The sequence below is a fragment of the Microtus oregoni genome, unplaced genomic scaffold, assembly GCF_018167655.1.
Source record: "Microtus oregoni isolate MIOR12 unplaced genomic scaffold, Mior012 000056F_ref0000123, whole genome shotgun sequence".
NCBI classification, from domain to species: domain Eukaryota; kingdom Metazoa; phylum Chordata; class Mammalia; order Rodentia; family Cricetidae; genus Microtus; species Microtus oregoni.
The window spans coordinates 4,828,242-4,843,834 of NW_024543832.1; the positions used below are offsets into that span (position 1 = coordinate 4,828,242).

The 15,593-nt window shown below is 47.0% G+C and overlaps 1 pseudogene; it reads right to left on the reverse strand.

Moving 5' to 3' along the window:
- Positions 1–6,792: 6,792 nt before the first annotated feature.
- On the reverse strand, positions 6,793–7,833 carry LOC121438431 (annotated as a pseudogene).
- Positions 7,834–15,593: the final 7,760 nt, after the last annotated feature.

The following is a 15,593-nucleotide window of genomic DNA, read 5'->3' on the forward strand; positions in this document are numbered from 1 at the left end:
CATTCTGACCTATGTGGAAAGACAAGCTACACTGGTAGGTAAGTCTCATCCAGCCTTTGTACCAGCAACCCTTGAGATGGGGTCAGGGCCTTCCAGCATCTCCCTGGAAAAAGCTAAGCAGGGGTCAGGATAGGATGCCCTCTGTGTGGGCCTGCAAACAGGGAGCCACTGAGGAAGCACAAATGGCCATGGAGCAGAGAGCAATGGTGCTGCCCATTGAAGGATCTGCAGAAGGCGTGAGTGCCCACTGATTGCTTTGAGGGGATCCACTCTGTCTGAGTGAGAGTGGACAGAGGGGACAGGAGAATTATGCCACACAGGGCACTAGTGTAGGACACAGAGTCAGATGAAAACCGGGTAGAATTTGAACAAGGGGGTGTGTTGGACTGAGAAGAGTGGCTAGATGCCTGAGAGACTGAGGGAGTAAACACCCTAGGGGTCTCTGGGACAGGCCTGGGAGAGCATCCCAGAGGGGAAGCTTGAGCTGTAAACTGTGAGAGATACCAAGGAAAAACAGAGGAATATCTGTCCCTGTACCGCCAGAGGGTTGGGACAGGTGACAGGCTGAGGCCACCAGGCCAGGTAAACTCAAAAAAAGTGGAAACTCAGTAAGGACAAGGTCTTGGAGCCTGGTTTGGGACACACCTCCTCAGTCATGTGACTTTCCTGTCCTTGCCCCTCTGCTGCAAGGGCAAACAAGCATGCTCGCTCTAGCCACCCAGCTACAGAGCACCCCACAAGGTCAAGCTTGCTCATTCCAGCCATCCAGCTGCCGAGCACCCCACAAGGTCAAGCTTGCTCGCTCCAGCCTTCCAGCTGCAGGAACACCTGCAGTGGCAACACTGTGTCGGATCCTTTTTAGTTTCCTTACACGGCCATTAGAAATCAGAATGTTCCATTAAGGTGAGCATCTTAGTCAGCGTTTCTATTGCAGTGATATGCACCATGACCAAAACAACTTACGGGAGAAAGGATTTGTTTGGCTTATACTTGCACATTGTAGTCTATCACTGAAAGAGGTCGGGGCAGGAACTCAAACCAGGAAGGAGCTGATGGCAAGGCCATGGAGGGGTGCTGCTTACTGGCTTGCCCACCATGGCATGCTCAGTTGGGCTTTTCAATGGCACCCCAGACCACCTGTACAGGGTGGTATTATCCCTATATCCCTCTCATATCAATTAAGAAATTGCCTTATAGGCTTGCCTGCCACTAGATATTATGGAAGTATCTTCTCAATAGAAGTGAATACCTCTCTAATCTATCCACACCAGACTGTCCACAGAACCACCTGAGCATCACAAAGCGGAGATAAGGTATGCATCCTCCGAACTGTGCTCTGGTTGACTTAGGGTTCACCCTGAGCCTGAACTGCTCAGGTTATTAGAATGTGACGTTGAGTTTGAGAACAAGTAAGTCCAGCAGGCACATCTGTGCAACCACACTCACACTGCTCCGAGGCTCTGCCTCATCCAGGCCCAGAACTGTGGCTCTCAGACTGGGCTAGGGAACTGTCATATTCCTTTAGAATCATAATTCTGGGGAATGGGGCAAAGCAATCTTCTCACTAAGGCGGTTGGTGGATGAATCACCTCCAGTCTAGGTGGCGGGAAAGCACAGCTCTCCAGAGCTGTAATAGAAGCATTCATTCTGTTAAAAATACGGGAGGATGGGAACTCACTCAGAGTCTCTCAAACTCTGTTCCTATGCTAATGGTTGGGGAGAAAGTGAACATGTCTCGTGTCCCCTTATCTTCACATAGAATAAAACACACAGACACAGGGACAAACAACTCTGGTGATTGCAGCCTGTGAGGCGATTTTTCTCCAGATGCCAGGGTGACCCTTCTGCATGGGCGGTTTTAAATCGAGTGACAATTCTCCTCAGAAAAGCAAGAGTCTGACCTCCCAGCTCCTGACTCTGTCAGGACCCTTTTGACTCGTTTCTTTTGGTCATCAAGAGTTCCCCCATGTGGCGGTGTTCCAGGAATCTTTCTGGAAAAAGCACTGACACCCGTGAGCGCAGAGGAGAAAGTTTACCTTTAGAGGGGACCAGTACAGCTCCTGGAAGCCTTCAAGCCTGGGTCCAGCTGGAACTGTCATTTTCTACTCTAAGTCACAAGGTGGCGCAGGCAGGCAAGCAAGATTTCTCAGAAGCCTGCATGGCAGTGGGCAGGTTGTTTCAGCTGCTTCTCCAGGTCGTTCTGTGGCAGGCAGAAGGGAAACCATGCAGTATAAGCAGTGCTTTAAGTAAATGACTAATTTCAGTTTTTTATCTAGAAGAAACTGGTAATGAAGAACTGAACAGAAACAAAGAGGCCAGGCTGGCAGAGACGTTGGAGAGGCCTCAGGTGATTGTCCCTTGCCTTCCAGACCTCTCTCCTCTGCATGGTGGGTCTTGCTCAGCACTTCCTACAGAATTCCTGCCGTTTCCACAAGCAAGAAGATTTGCAAGGAGCTGAGCTGTTTCACAGCAGAGGAGCTCTTGTAAGGCTCCAAAGAAATAGCTTCAGCTTGCAGCTTCTTCAAACCCCGTTAAGCCCAGATGCTCACCAGCCAGGTGCACACACAGGCAAACAGCTGTGGCTATAGCTGGCAAGGACCTGGAGACAGCCAAGTGTGGCAGTACGGTCATGGTATTCTAAGATATAAGAACGTTGTCTCATCATCTGGACAGGGCACAATTCTCCTTTTCCTCCGGGATGGAGGTTTTAAGAACTTAGCTATAAAATGTTTCCCTAAAATGCATGCCTTGAAGACTTCTTCCCCAGAGCAATATTCAGAGGTGCAGCTTTCAGCAAGTATTGGATCATGTGACCGATGACCTAATGGATGGATTTATCAACTGATAGATACATAATCTGATGCTATTTGAAAGGAGTGAGTTTTTTTATTGGTAACATGCCTGTAAAATATATCCCATGTCCCTGGTCCCTCCTCACTCTCTGCTTCCCAGCCACCACGAAGTGGGCTGCCCTGCTATCCCCATGCTCTCCACCACATGGTCTTCCTCATCACAGCCCAGAACAGTGGTTCCAGGTAGCTGTGGCCCGAAACCTCTAGAACCATGAGCCTTCCTGGAGGTTGTTGGTCCTGAGTGTTGTGTCACTGTGTTGCAGAGTGATGACTGTCTGATGAAGAATGATGACTGCAGCCCCACAGACTTCCATGCATTTCTAGTTTCCTACTGGACCTGGCACAGGCAAGCGCAGATCCAGTCTGTAGCTGGAATCCCTTTGCACCTATGAACCATCTATACACCACCGTGGGTATTTCGTAGGCCTGAAGGGACATCAGTTGAGTCAGTCAGAGAAGAGGCCGTCAATTCCTCACCATCTGGAAGGCAAAGGCATGGGGTAGTATTTTCTTTCACTCCCTGTAATGGTCTGTCCTGTCCCTTTAAGAGACAAGCCACTCCCACTCCTCCCCATCCACCAAGGCAAGCTAATCTTCAGCTTCCAGCCTGAGTCCCCTCCTTTCCTCTCACTCTCGAAGAGGTAGCTTTTGTCTCTCCCTTCTCACCACTTCTCCCCTTTCCCCTTCTCTCTCTCTCTCTCTCTCTCTCTCTCTCTCTCTCTCTCTCTGTGTCTGTGTGTGTGTGTCTTTGTCTCTCTGCCACTCTCTTTGCTTTTCCCCCTTCTCCCCCTCCCTTCCATAACCGACTAAATAAATATCCAACTTCACTCTGCATGGTGTACCTATCCATGTCTCCGTCACCCTGCCTAGTACCAGCTGCCTTTGGAGATCTGCAGCATGGTCTTATGGCATGCTTATCCATCTCAGTCTCTCACCCGCCATGTGGCTCCCTGCCTGGGACCTGGCTGCCTTCATGGTCTGCCATGGTCTCAGGACCCACTGCCTGCTTGTTGCCACCACTCAGGGACCTTCATTCAGCATGGTATCATGGCCCACTGCCCATTGCTGCCACTCAGGGCCCTGTAGCATTTCTGCCACTGCACCCTTGGGGAATCTGTAGCATTTTACTTAAACCATCACATTGGTGCCATTTGACTAAGGTAGGCCGTCCCGCCTCTCTCCCAGGGTCAGGATCCGGAACCAGGTATTTTCTGTCTGAGCACTGACCTCTACACACACCAGCAGCTCCAGTGGTGAGTTTTCCCCTTCCAGCCCCCAAGCATAGACTTCATGGCTACGGTTGAGCCTTTCGCTGCTTTCTATAGCTAAAAACGTGACCAGACAATCCGGGGTCAGTCCTCCCGTGCTAGCACTGCACTCTGTGTGGTGCATTCAACTGGGGTTTCAGGGTCCCTCGAATTTTTCCTTCTCCTTTTGTGTTTTCTTGAGAAACTGTTCAGAGTGGCCTCTGGCCTCTCTGGCCTCCGAGTCATCTAGACTGGAGCCAGTCAGGCTTTAACACCCTGCCTATAGATAGAGGATGCTCTTTTACAAGCCCTGCGGTGTTCAGCGCCATTTCACACCCTACCTATAGAGGAGAGATGGTGTCACCATTTTTACAGATTTCATATTTTCAGCTGTGGTATAAACCCTCACTCCACTGGTGTCCCGCCAGCTCCACTGGCTCCACTTTTCCTCAAATTGTCCCTGCCACCACTACTGCTGTCAACAAAATTGGTTGGATCTACAAGGCAGCTGTTTTCAATTCTAGCCTTTTGCTTCCTGCCGTGGCTTGTGGCATGGTGGCTCAGCAACAGGTCAGATCATACCTCTAGGTCTCTTTTCTATATAACATGTAACTTCTGCCATTTTGACTGGGGTCAGGTGACCTTACCACCATCTTAACTGAGGTCAGCTGATTTTGCTGCCATCTTAACTGAGAGCCAGGTCAGGTAACCAAATTCTGTCATCTTTACTGAGGTATTCCCTCCCTGGTTCCAGTTTATTTATGTTTTTGTCTTTAAATTCCTCTTGCTGACTCTGTTGCATGTGTGTTTTGCGCAGTGGCATGCCCTTGGTAGGACCCACCAAGAACATCCACTTCACCCAATTCCTGTTCACTCTGTGTGTATATAACTTAAATGCACCTATGTTTACTGTTAAATGTTATAATTGCCTGTTCTTGTATCCCATTCCAGACTACAAAGCAATAAGTCTCATGTTTTAAATTGGTATGTACTTTTAAGTCTCTTACAGAAATATGGTATAATTAATCCAACCCTGCTTTACCTGTTAAGTTGAGAGCTAGTACAGTCAAGCTTGGATCTAGCTCTCCAGGCAGACTCTACACTGTAGCTGTACCTGATAAACAGCCCTCAACTGCTCAATGATCTGGAGAATATGGCAATTAAATAAAAGACATTTCATAACAAAAAGAGACAGGTTGGCTCCTAGTAGCAGCACTCTGTTTCCTTCCAAGAAGACAGAACAAATGGGCATAGAACAAGATCTATCCACACTTCGTTTCAATTGTCAAGTACTGTCCACTGGGAAAAACTGCCTTTCATCTAAACTGAAAATCACCAGAGAGAGGACAGAATCACTGGAATCAACAGCCTAACTGCTCAGGTCAAGGTAGGCTAGTCTTCCTATGGATTTCTTAGCCCACAGGATCTTCTGGGGCCTACCAGGCCTTGCACTAAACAGCAAAAGGCAAATAGGACCCTCAGTGACCATGGAGAACCCCGAGGAATAGGTCTAGGTGCCAACCAAGTAAGTTCTATATCATTTTTTAATCAATAACTCAAAAATTTCCCCTTCTCAAAGATCTCTGATGCAGTTTCACAGATGAGAGGTTTTGTCATTTATAAGGACAACCTCACCAAACAAATTTCAGTAAAACACAAATGCAAGTTATCAAATTTCTCTCTCATGCTGCCTTTCATAGGCTCAAAGATACTTTTCATTGTGCAAAAACATCTATCACAATCATTCTGCTACTGTCTAAAACTTCTGTTTTCACAAACCCAAAGAATTCTTGTAAGCTCCAGGGAGGTGAATTAAAGGATACAACCCTCTCAATTCCCTGGTCCTAATTTTTTTTTCCTAAATTTAACTTTGTCCTCTGTTCTGCCAATACAGAGGTATATCAGGTATAACAGACACAAGACATTTCCATACCACAAACACCAGACAGGAACAAGGAGACCAGCTACCCCAGGATGTGACCAGCACCCAGCTTTCTCAGGTTCCCCCCAAGATGACACCCACAAATAAGCAGGAAGCAGTCTTGAGAATATGCAGTCCAATTTCTTTAACCTGTTGTGCCCCAATATATTCCGGAGAGAATGTTGAGCATTGAAGACACTCCACTTGGAGCTTGTTTTCTTCTTAGCAAAACCGGCCTTTGGGCAAAAACTGCTTCATGCCTTCACCACTGACAAAATGCATCTCATCTGAACTGGACAAGGAGAATACAAGCAAAAAGACTGCCGACCCTTGCCAAGATAAGGTAATATGCTTTTGAAAATCTTCCTGCCTCTGAAACCTAGGTCTTAGCCAAAGTTGGTTGCTCCAATGTTACAAATGAGAATTCGGGTGATTGCTCAGTTAGTCAGTTGTCTCTGTCATCTACTGCATGTTTTAGAAGCTGCTTAATTGCACTTCCTGCCTACTCAAGTAATATTATCTTCCTTCTCAGGCCTCCAATAGGGTTGAAGTCATAGTTACCTTCCTCTTATGATCTAGCCAAGCCATTTCTTTCTTTTTGTTTTTTCTTGAGTGGACTGGTTTATTTAGCAGTAAGTTTGAAACTCTTGCTACAGTAATTATATCAGGAACAGACAATTTCCTACATTGTCAAATATATAAAAGTTCCTTTGCACTTTTTTTTAACACTGATCATCAAGCAGATTCAGCTCATGTTACTCTGATGTACCATCTACTCAGTTAACCCAAGCTTCTTCTTCAGAGAATCTGGCATCTCAGGTGGAGGAGGGCGAGGGAACCTGAAGGAGACCTTCACGGAGTCATAGATGAACCACTGCAGTGCAGTCAGAGTGCCAATCATGATGATTCGGGCGAAGAGGCCCTTCCTCACATCTCTGAAGCCCAGTCTCTGCAGGACCTGGGAAGCAGTGCCCCCTTCTCTTTATTCAGTACAGAGACCACAGAATCAGCAGGGTGAGAAACAATTGCACAGAAGACTCCAGCTATGTAACCTGCCACAAATGTCACAACCAGCTGCTCTGCCTTTGTACATTCACTTCGGGGCTTAGGAACCACAAATTTGTACAATGCTTCAACAGTATGGGATCTATCTCATCCACAGAGGAGCCACACCTTTGCAGAATGCATTTCAGCCTTTTTCTTTATACATTTGGGGAACAGCTTCCCTCAATGAGTTGGCATAGCCAGGCTGGGTTTGGATCCAAACTTTAGCAGCTTCCATAGGAGCCAGAGCAATGTCAGCATACAATTCAGCATTGGCAGAAGCAGCAAAATACAGTGATGTGGGCCACAGATAGGTGTTTTCCTCACCAAGTATGTTGCTATACAAGGCTTTGAAAACTTCATAAAAGCTGAGCTTGCAGAGCCCGTGCATGGAATAGCCAATAAAAGTTGGGGCCCATCCTTTAGCCAAACCACGAACACCATCCTCTCTCAGGGTAACGGAGAAACCATTAAATACTCCCTAGTCCTTCTGAGTGTCCACCTGCATGCCGCATTTTACTAAATCCAGGGGAACAACAGCAGTGTGTGTCAGCCCACAACTTAAGACCCCACCAAAGCCACACAGTGTGTAATACTTCATGGAGCCAAATTCACAACAGGATTCTTCCACGGTGGTAGCAGCCAGGTGGCGGGAATGCCGGGGCAGGCCCAGGGGGCTGCGGGGACCTGAGAGGCCATCGTGCACCAGCTGCAGATGTGGTGCATTGAAGGGTTTACCTGGGGTCAGGTGCCCCATGGACGAGAACATCCTCCTAAGATGGTGAACACTCAATAGTTGGCTCAGCAAGGCTTCCCAAGGAATGTGTGTCCCCCCCCCCCGCCCCCTGGAAGATCTGTGCCCTTCACTCTAGCCAAGCCATTTCCAATACAAGACTTAGACTTCTTAGGACAGAATAATTATTGAAACATTTAGCATATGTTTCTTGCTAAATATTGTTTATACTGGTTGTAGTTCTAATTTTTATACTTGATATCTTTTCTTATTGTATATAGTTTTGTTTTGGGTTTAGAACTCTTATTTAGACAAAAGGGGGAGGTGATGGGGAAACTCCTTCAGCCAACGGCCTTTGAGAGGCTGGACCAGGTTGGGCGTGACTTTTGGGTACCAAAAAGCCCATGGGAACACCCACTTGGCCTTTTCAGCTCTCCACACCTGGATGTTGAACCCTGTTCCTGTTTCCTTGTTGTGAACCGTGAGTTTCCCTTTCAATAAAGAAAACCTTAGTATACCCTATTTGCTACTAGTATGGGATTTTTTGATTCACATTCCCCCCATCTTAGGTGCTCCACTTCACAAAAACACCATGGAGACATCTCTGACCTCTTAACAACTGGAAGTTAGCCAGTGAAGAAGTGTTTGGAGAGGATACTGTGACCGTTTGCAGCCCCACCCCCAGTCTTTCCTCTGAAAAGCTGCCTTTAGCCTAGGGTGGTCAACCTTGCTTATGAGAAACCCCTTCTCCTCATCTAGAACACACTGGCCAATGAGAATGCAGAATGCTAGCCCTCTGTCTCCGCCCATCACCCGCTATGTGGTACTGCTCTCTCATGGCTCAGACAAAAGCCAGGCTCATCCTTTCAGAGGTTAATAATTCTTGGGCCCCAAATTATTCATCAGCTCTCTGACATCTAAATTTGACCAGACCACCTGTGATTTGGCTTGCAAATCTGCTTGTACCACTATTCCCAGAGCATACCTCCAAAGCATGCGTCCTAAGAAGCCTATCATAGGAAAGTCTCTTCAAAAGGGGAGCAAGAAAGAGACAGCTTGGTTAACTAGAAAGTCTCTGTTCAAAGCTGCTTAATGAGAGACCTGCAGGCAGAGCTCTGAGGATCACTAACTTACAAAACACAGTGTCTTGTTTCCCCAAAGCAGGGTTTTGACTTTCCTGGGCATTTTGAGGGCCCATCATGGCAATATATTATGTGTGACTTAAAACAAATGCTTCTTCCCTGCCCTTGTGGATTACAGGATGCTGCAACTGCCCTCTTTGACTTTGGTTCTAAACAGCATCAATTTCCCAACATTCCCTAGTCTTGCAGCACAACCCTCTTGCTTTCCATGTGGTGTTCATCTTAGTGCTGCTAATGGCAGAGCTTCTAAGTGCAACTCGGTTTATGGTATAATCTGGCCTAACAAAACAGACCCACATGGGAGTCTCAGGCTTCTGAAAAATAATATTGATGTTATTAACGCACATTAACCGAGATCTTTGTGTGGTTAGACCCGACCCCCTCCTCTCTTCCACTCTTCCTGAACCCCTTCCTTCTTATTATTACTGCTTGTTATTATTATTTTGTTTTTGAGACAGGGCCTCTCTTTGTAGTCCTGGCTGTCTTGGAGTTGCTATGTAGACCGATCTGGCCTGGAAATCACCGAGATTCTCCTGCTTCTGCCTCCTAAGTGCTGGAATTACGAGGTGCACCACTCCACCTGACCCTGGTCTTTATTTCTGGTAGCTTTCAGTGGATGCCAAGTAACATTTGTAGTACAACCTCATTTGTAGACTACACAGGAGGGTTTTATATAGACTCACAGGTAATAGCAGACCTGGTGTTTGTTTCTTGGAGCCTATGTCCTTCACTACTACATCAAGAGAGCAAGGAGACAGACGTGTAAGTGACTAGGGGATCGGTGGGGAACACACGCATTGATAGGACACTGGGGACACTCACAGAAACCTGAAGATCACCTGACTTTACTGCAGGCCAGAGTTTGTAATGTCGTCTTGCTTTGACATTTCTGTGGGATGGTTGGTAGTGGCCCGTCATGGGGCCGTTGCCCTGTTTTATGATGTCAGGCACAAAGTGCTTCACAACCAACCTGTCAGGAAACACCTAATAGTTAGGATCCATCATTAATGTAACCTTAGGGACAATTGTCCTTGTGTAGAAAAGCAACATACTGTGAAGGACTTGCTGCATCATACAGGCAGTTGGCCCTGGTCCAGGCCAGGGTGGGAACAAGGGCCTTCCTTCTTCCTGTTTGCTATCACCCATTATTGTGTGGCAGCTCCTGTGTCTTTAAGGCAGAGCTTAAATGATTCTGCTCTGGTCCTGCAGCTTCTAAAAACTGTGTGCGCATGCTGCAGCTGGCTCCTATTAAAGAAGATAATGGCTTCTAATGGTGGCGGCATCATACTCAAAGCTCAAATGTAGCAGCGCCCCCTCCCTGTGCCATTGCTGGGAAAATGAAGGGGAACAGCAACCCATTATGAGGGTAATTTATCAGTGTAGACTACACAGCAGTTCAGCCCCGTGCTCTTTTCTTTCAATGGAGTGAGCAGATTAGTGTTCTCCATTACCTGCAGCCTCACTGTGACTCCTCCTTGTCATTGCCTTCTGCAGACCAGATCTCCCTTGGGCAAGCTGTAATTACCCTAAATTTAATCCTTTTTGGCAATAAGGCATTGCCAGTCCCCACCTTGAGCATAGATCCCCATGTTCTGTCGCCCACGGGCAATGACCAAGAACAGAAAAGACACTGCTGCTCTGGACTGTGACTAAGTCCTGAGAATGTCACCAGTGCCCCAGGGAAGCTTTCCAAAGAGATGTCAAGGTTGGCTATAAGGGACTTTTACGTCAAGGCTCGGTAAAGGACTTTGCTTTTGGTTTTTAGTTGTGAGTGATTCTGTGGCATTTGTTTCTGTAGGATTAGAAATGGGGTGAACTTGGTTCTGGATCCTCACGTGTAAGTTATGGTGCTCAAAGAAAGCACTTTCTTAGATATACTATATATATATATAGTATATATATTATATGTATACTCTTTTATCCAGAACAACACTACATGAAAAAATGTACTATAGTGACAGTCACATCCTCTGCAGGTACATGGCTGGCCCCAGGTGCCCTGTGTGACTTGGGATAGAACTTTCAATTTTAACTAATTCTAATTACTTTTAAACATAAATATCCTCATGTGACTCATGGCAGTTAACTTGTACAGCATAGTTCTGAGTCGAGAACTTCATGCCTCAGACCCTCAAAAGACTATAGTCAGTGTGTGGATGACTGAAGGAGCCTGGAGTCAGCAAGTTAAATATAAAATATTGGCCAGCCAGCAAGTTGTTTCCCCTACTTGGCTGCTCCATGGGGGTTATCCACAAAAATAATAATGTAATGAGTAAAATCTGTCTTCCTTTCTACTTACCCAGCAGAAAGAATTAGCTATTGTAGTTCACAGACTACTAATGAGCAAGGCTGCACACTGCAAACCTCTATACTGGCAATGTGATCGTCTTCAGGGAAGGCAGAATTCTCATCCGGACTGTCTTTCCCTCACATGAGCATGGTGCTCTGTTCCCCTGCACTCACGCTTTTGTTCCTACCCACTATCTGCTGCTGCATCTTCCAGCCACCGGCTCTCAGCTCCCCTCTCACCTGGTCTATGATTCCATCCCCCTCCTGATGCCGTTGAGTTTTGAGTGGGCATTGTGGTGATAATATAGCATGGATGACCCTTAGTCCCCTTAGGTGTGTGTGAAGACAGTTCTTTATTTTCTTTAAATCCAATTGTCACACTGGCGGGAAGTTTGGTTTTAGATGTATTGGCACCCAGCCCAGGAGTAGACTTCCATATGCCATGACTGCTCATGTCCACTGAGGTCCCGCTGTTCCCAGGGTGCACTGGGAGTTGGGTGAGACTTCTGGAGCTGAAGGACCTGCTCTCTGTTCTACCATAGCTTCCCCTGGCCTTACAGGGCGACCCCCGCAGTGAGCATCAGGTCACTGAAACCATGTCACCTGAGAAAATATTCAATGAGCAACACCCACGGTCTTAGTGGTTAGGGGACACGTGTTTGGTGCTGCTGCCCGGAACAGTGCAGCTGGACCTCCATCTTTCCAGGACATCCTGCTGGCCAGTGCTGTTTAGGCCACACCCTGTGGCAATGTTTTACGTAATCCATTCATTTACATTTCAGGAGGCACAAGAGCTAAGTAGTCACATTACTCTCATTTCAGACAGGAGCAGACAAGCACAGGAAGTTCCACCTGGTTACCCAGCAGCCATTTAGGTTTCCGGTTCAGGTGTCTGCCGGTTGAGCATAGTGCCCCACTTTGAGAAGGTGCACACTTCTGCAACTGCACGCAGAACACCCTGTGAGAACGCTGCGATTCGAGCCCGAAGGTAGGATCTAGTGACTGGAGGAATGGCTGCTTATCTGTAAGTACTGGGCTGTGGAGGGGAGCAGGAATCCCTGCTTTGTTGGCACCAAGTCTCGGTGCCAGAGAGATGTGGGAATCTCTGGAGATAAACCCGGGGCTTTGACAATGGCGTGACTGTTCTCTCTCCTGAGAATAGAGCTGGCTTTGCAGCAAGTGGGAACGTGACCTGACCAGGTTCAGGTCGTGTCTGCCACTACAGTGGGGACCCTGGGAGCCTGAGTTCCAGCAACCTCTGCTTTCACCCTAAGCCTCTCCAGCAGCCTTAGGTGCCCAGTGTTCTTGATTACCCCTGGGGAGGGTGCTCAACTGGGGAGGGGCACTAGGGTGGGGAGGGAAGGAAGCTTGTTTTGCCCTGTGATTTTGGAAACCAAGGGGATTGGCAAAGAACCCACTTCTTCTGAGATCAGGGACACGTTTGTTCATGGAAATCACAGGCTGGTTTAACTAGGAATCACACAGAGAAAGCAAAAGAGAACAAAAGGAGATTAAAGTTTTTTTCCATTGATTGCTTTCCCTGCATTTACACTTGGTGTGCTGCTCACATTGGCTTGTACAAGGAATATTTCTAAAGGTTTAATATTGGTAATGTGCCACAAAGCTATGCAAACAGGATTTTGTCTCAGTGTGGACTTTTGAAAGGGCAAATGCAAGTGAGGATATATTTGCTGGAAAATCAAGAATCTGTGATTTTAATGAGCAACATGCTTAATGTTTGCACAGTGGCCTTCAATTTGCAAAGCGTTTTTCCACAGACTGTTTTACTCTGGCCTGATAGGTGGGCAGGCTGGTGAGGGCAGAGCAGACTCAGGGTCTGGGACCTGGAGAAAGCGCGTCACCTTTCAGGTCCCTTTTCTTAGTGTCTGTTTCCTGGGACATTAGAGGGCGTGTGCCTCAGGGCTGCAGGCCTGACAACAAATCCAGATCAAGTCATCTGCAGGAGGCAGGCCAAGACAAGGAACAAGAAGCCATCTGGGATCTGTGACAAAAGTTTAGGGCTAGCCCAGTCCTGACCAGAAGCAGTATCGAGGAAATCTGAGCTTGGAAGCAGATTGCTCCTGGTCAAGTCTCTCAGTGAGATCATGGTCCAGCTGACCTTGAAATGTCCTCAAAGAGTTTGCAGATGACCCAGTTGGACTGTGTCTGAATTTCTGTCTGCAAAGACTGACATAAGTGGACACTGCTTGAATAACTACATTTCTGGTCATTTATTTCATAGCAGTGGAGGCTTGAGGAAGAGCCTCTCTCACCAGCTGCCCACAGGGACATGAAGATTCAACTACTCAAGGGTCACATGAAATCAACCAGGAGGCAGCCAGACCATGCACAGGAACATAGTAGGACCTATGCAGAAATGTGTACAGTTTGTATCTTTGTTCCAGTCGAATATGACTAGTAAGTCACATTGTAAAAAGCAGGATCCAATGTTGTCCACCAACATGAACTCCTCACTGGATGACAGCGAGATGGCCAGGTACCTGCTCAGAGCACTTGAACCTAGAGAAGCCATGTATGGATCTATAATTGTAAAGTCTCCATCATCCTTCAGAGCTAAAACTCACACAACATCCTCCTAGGACATGAGCAGGCCATGGACAGAGGTCTACAGTCTAGTAGAAGAATGCTCAGAGACTGCAAACAACACCCAGTTTGTGGCTGTCTACAGTAACTTCATAAGCTCTGTAGAACCAGTTGGCAAAACTTCCTACCCTGGCATCTCACCAGGGGAGCTAAAAACCAGCTGAGCATGCACAGAAAATCATTTAAGCTCTCTTGGGTAAATACCAGGGCAAGGGAACCTGGTGCACAAGTCCTTGCTCTATCAACTATCAACAAACTGTCAGTCCTGGTGGCTGCTCTTGCTGGCCACACAGGAAGCCAACTCTAACTGGCTTCCCAGAGCAATCCACACAACTATAAATGGGAGTCTTTAGACTCTCAATACATTACAATGCCTTGCCAAAACTTCAGAGAATGATATCAGAGTATCTAGGGTGGGTACCAGGCAATATGTTGGTTTTTAAAGTCCTGTGGGTCTAGGGAATAGCCAAGACTGTGACCCACTGAAATAAAGGATCCTTGGTACATTGTCACATCTAGCATATAAGCTTGAGGTTATTGATGGATCCCTGGATACTCATAAATTTTAATATGCTAAGATGTATGCATGGACACTCATTGAAAGGATAGCTATAAGTTTACATGTTCACATCTATCTCTTACAGTTATAAGCACGTATTTTATGTCTCTTCCAAGTCACAGGCACTATGTTAGCCACAGAGCTGAACCTACACCAACAGAGGACTCAGTGAATGTTGGCATCCCTAGTGCTAAAGCTCATTGGCGATCAGTGGGTTAATCCATCTGTCTTCTCCCTTTGGAGTAGGTTCTGGGCATGGATACTTTGTAGTAGGGCCTTGGTGGGCTTTTATCACTGAATCATGGCTCTGTTTTCTCTCTATTGCTCATTTTCTGTCACAGCTCTTATGACTCCAGACTAGAACTCAGGACACAGGTGTGCATAGACACTGGGGAATCTGTAGGATACACGCGCACGTACACACACACACACACACAAATAACTTGAGTGATATAGATCCCTTGCCATGGAGTCTCTGCTCTGATTTTGCTTCACAGCAGTCTTCACAACACCCTCAAAGTGTAGAGTCCAAACGTCACCCCCAAGTGGTCCTCTGTAAGGCTGGAAACCAGGCAGTAGTCTAAACAGCAGTTCCGGTTCTGGGAAAGACCCCAAAGCTATCTCCTGTCCAGATGTTTTGCAGCTGTATCCACGCTACTGTGGTACAGAAGATGCAGATTCCATATTCTCGTTTCCATCGGTGGTTATGTTAGAGTGTTGGATAGCAGAGGTGGCTTTGGAGATTACATTACACCCAGTGATGCACTGCTTTGCAGATTTCCTTAATGGCCTCCTTCTTCCTGTGAGTTGTGGTCCTTCTGGATGCAGGTTAACAGGAAGTGACCTCTGGCTTTCTGAAAGATCAAGAAGGGCTGGAGGACACAGCCCTCAGCCAGAACCAGGAGTCAGAACCCTCCATCTTTCTCCTCTGGAAACTTCTCCAAGTGTATTTTTTTTCTTTGCAAAACTTCCAAGAGAAAAGCCGATGTGTTCCTGGAGTGTTCCCTGATCTTACATGTCTTCTCCCCTGCCTTTCCCTCCTCTTCTGTGCTCCCATTCTTAGGGTGCTGCAGCACTCCAGGTTCTGCTTCCTCTCTGGCCTAAGTAAAAACCCCCTGCAGTGTGCAGAAGGGTTCATTTGCTCCAGGCCATTGTATTCTTCTTGTGGTCTTCTGGGGTAGCTCATCCTCATCACCTCCATT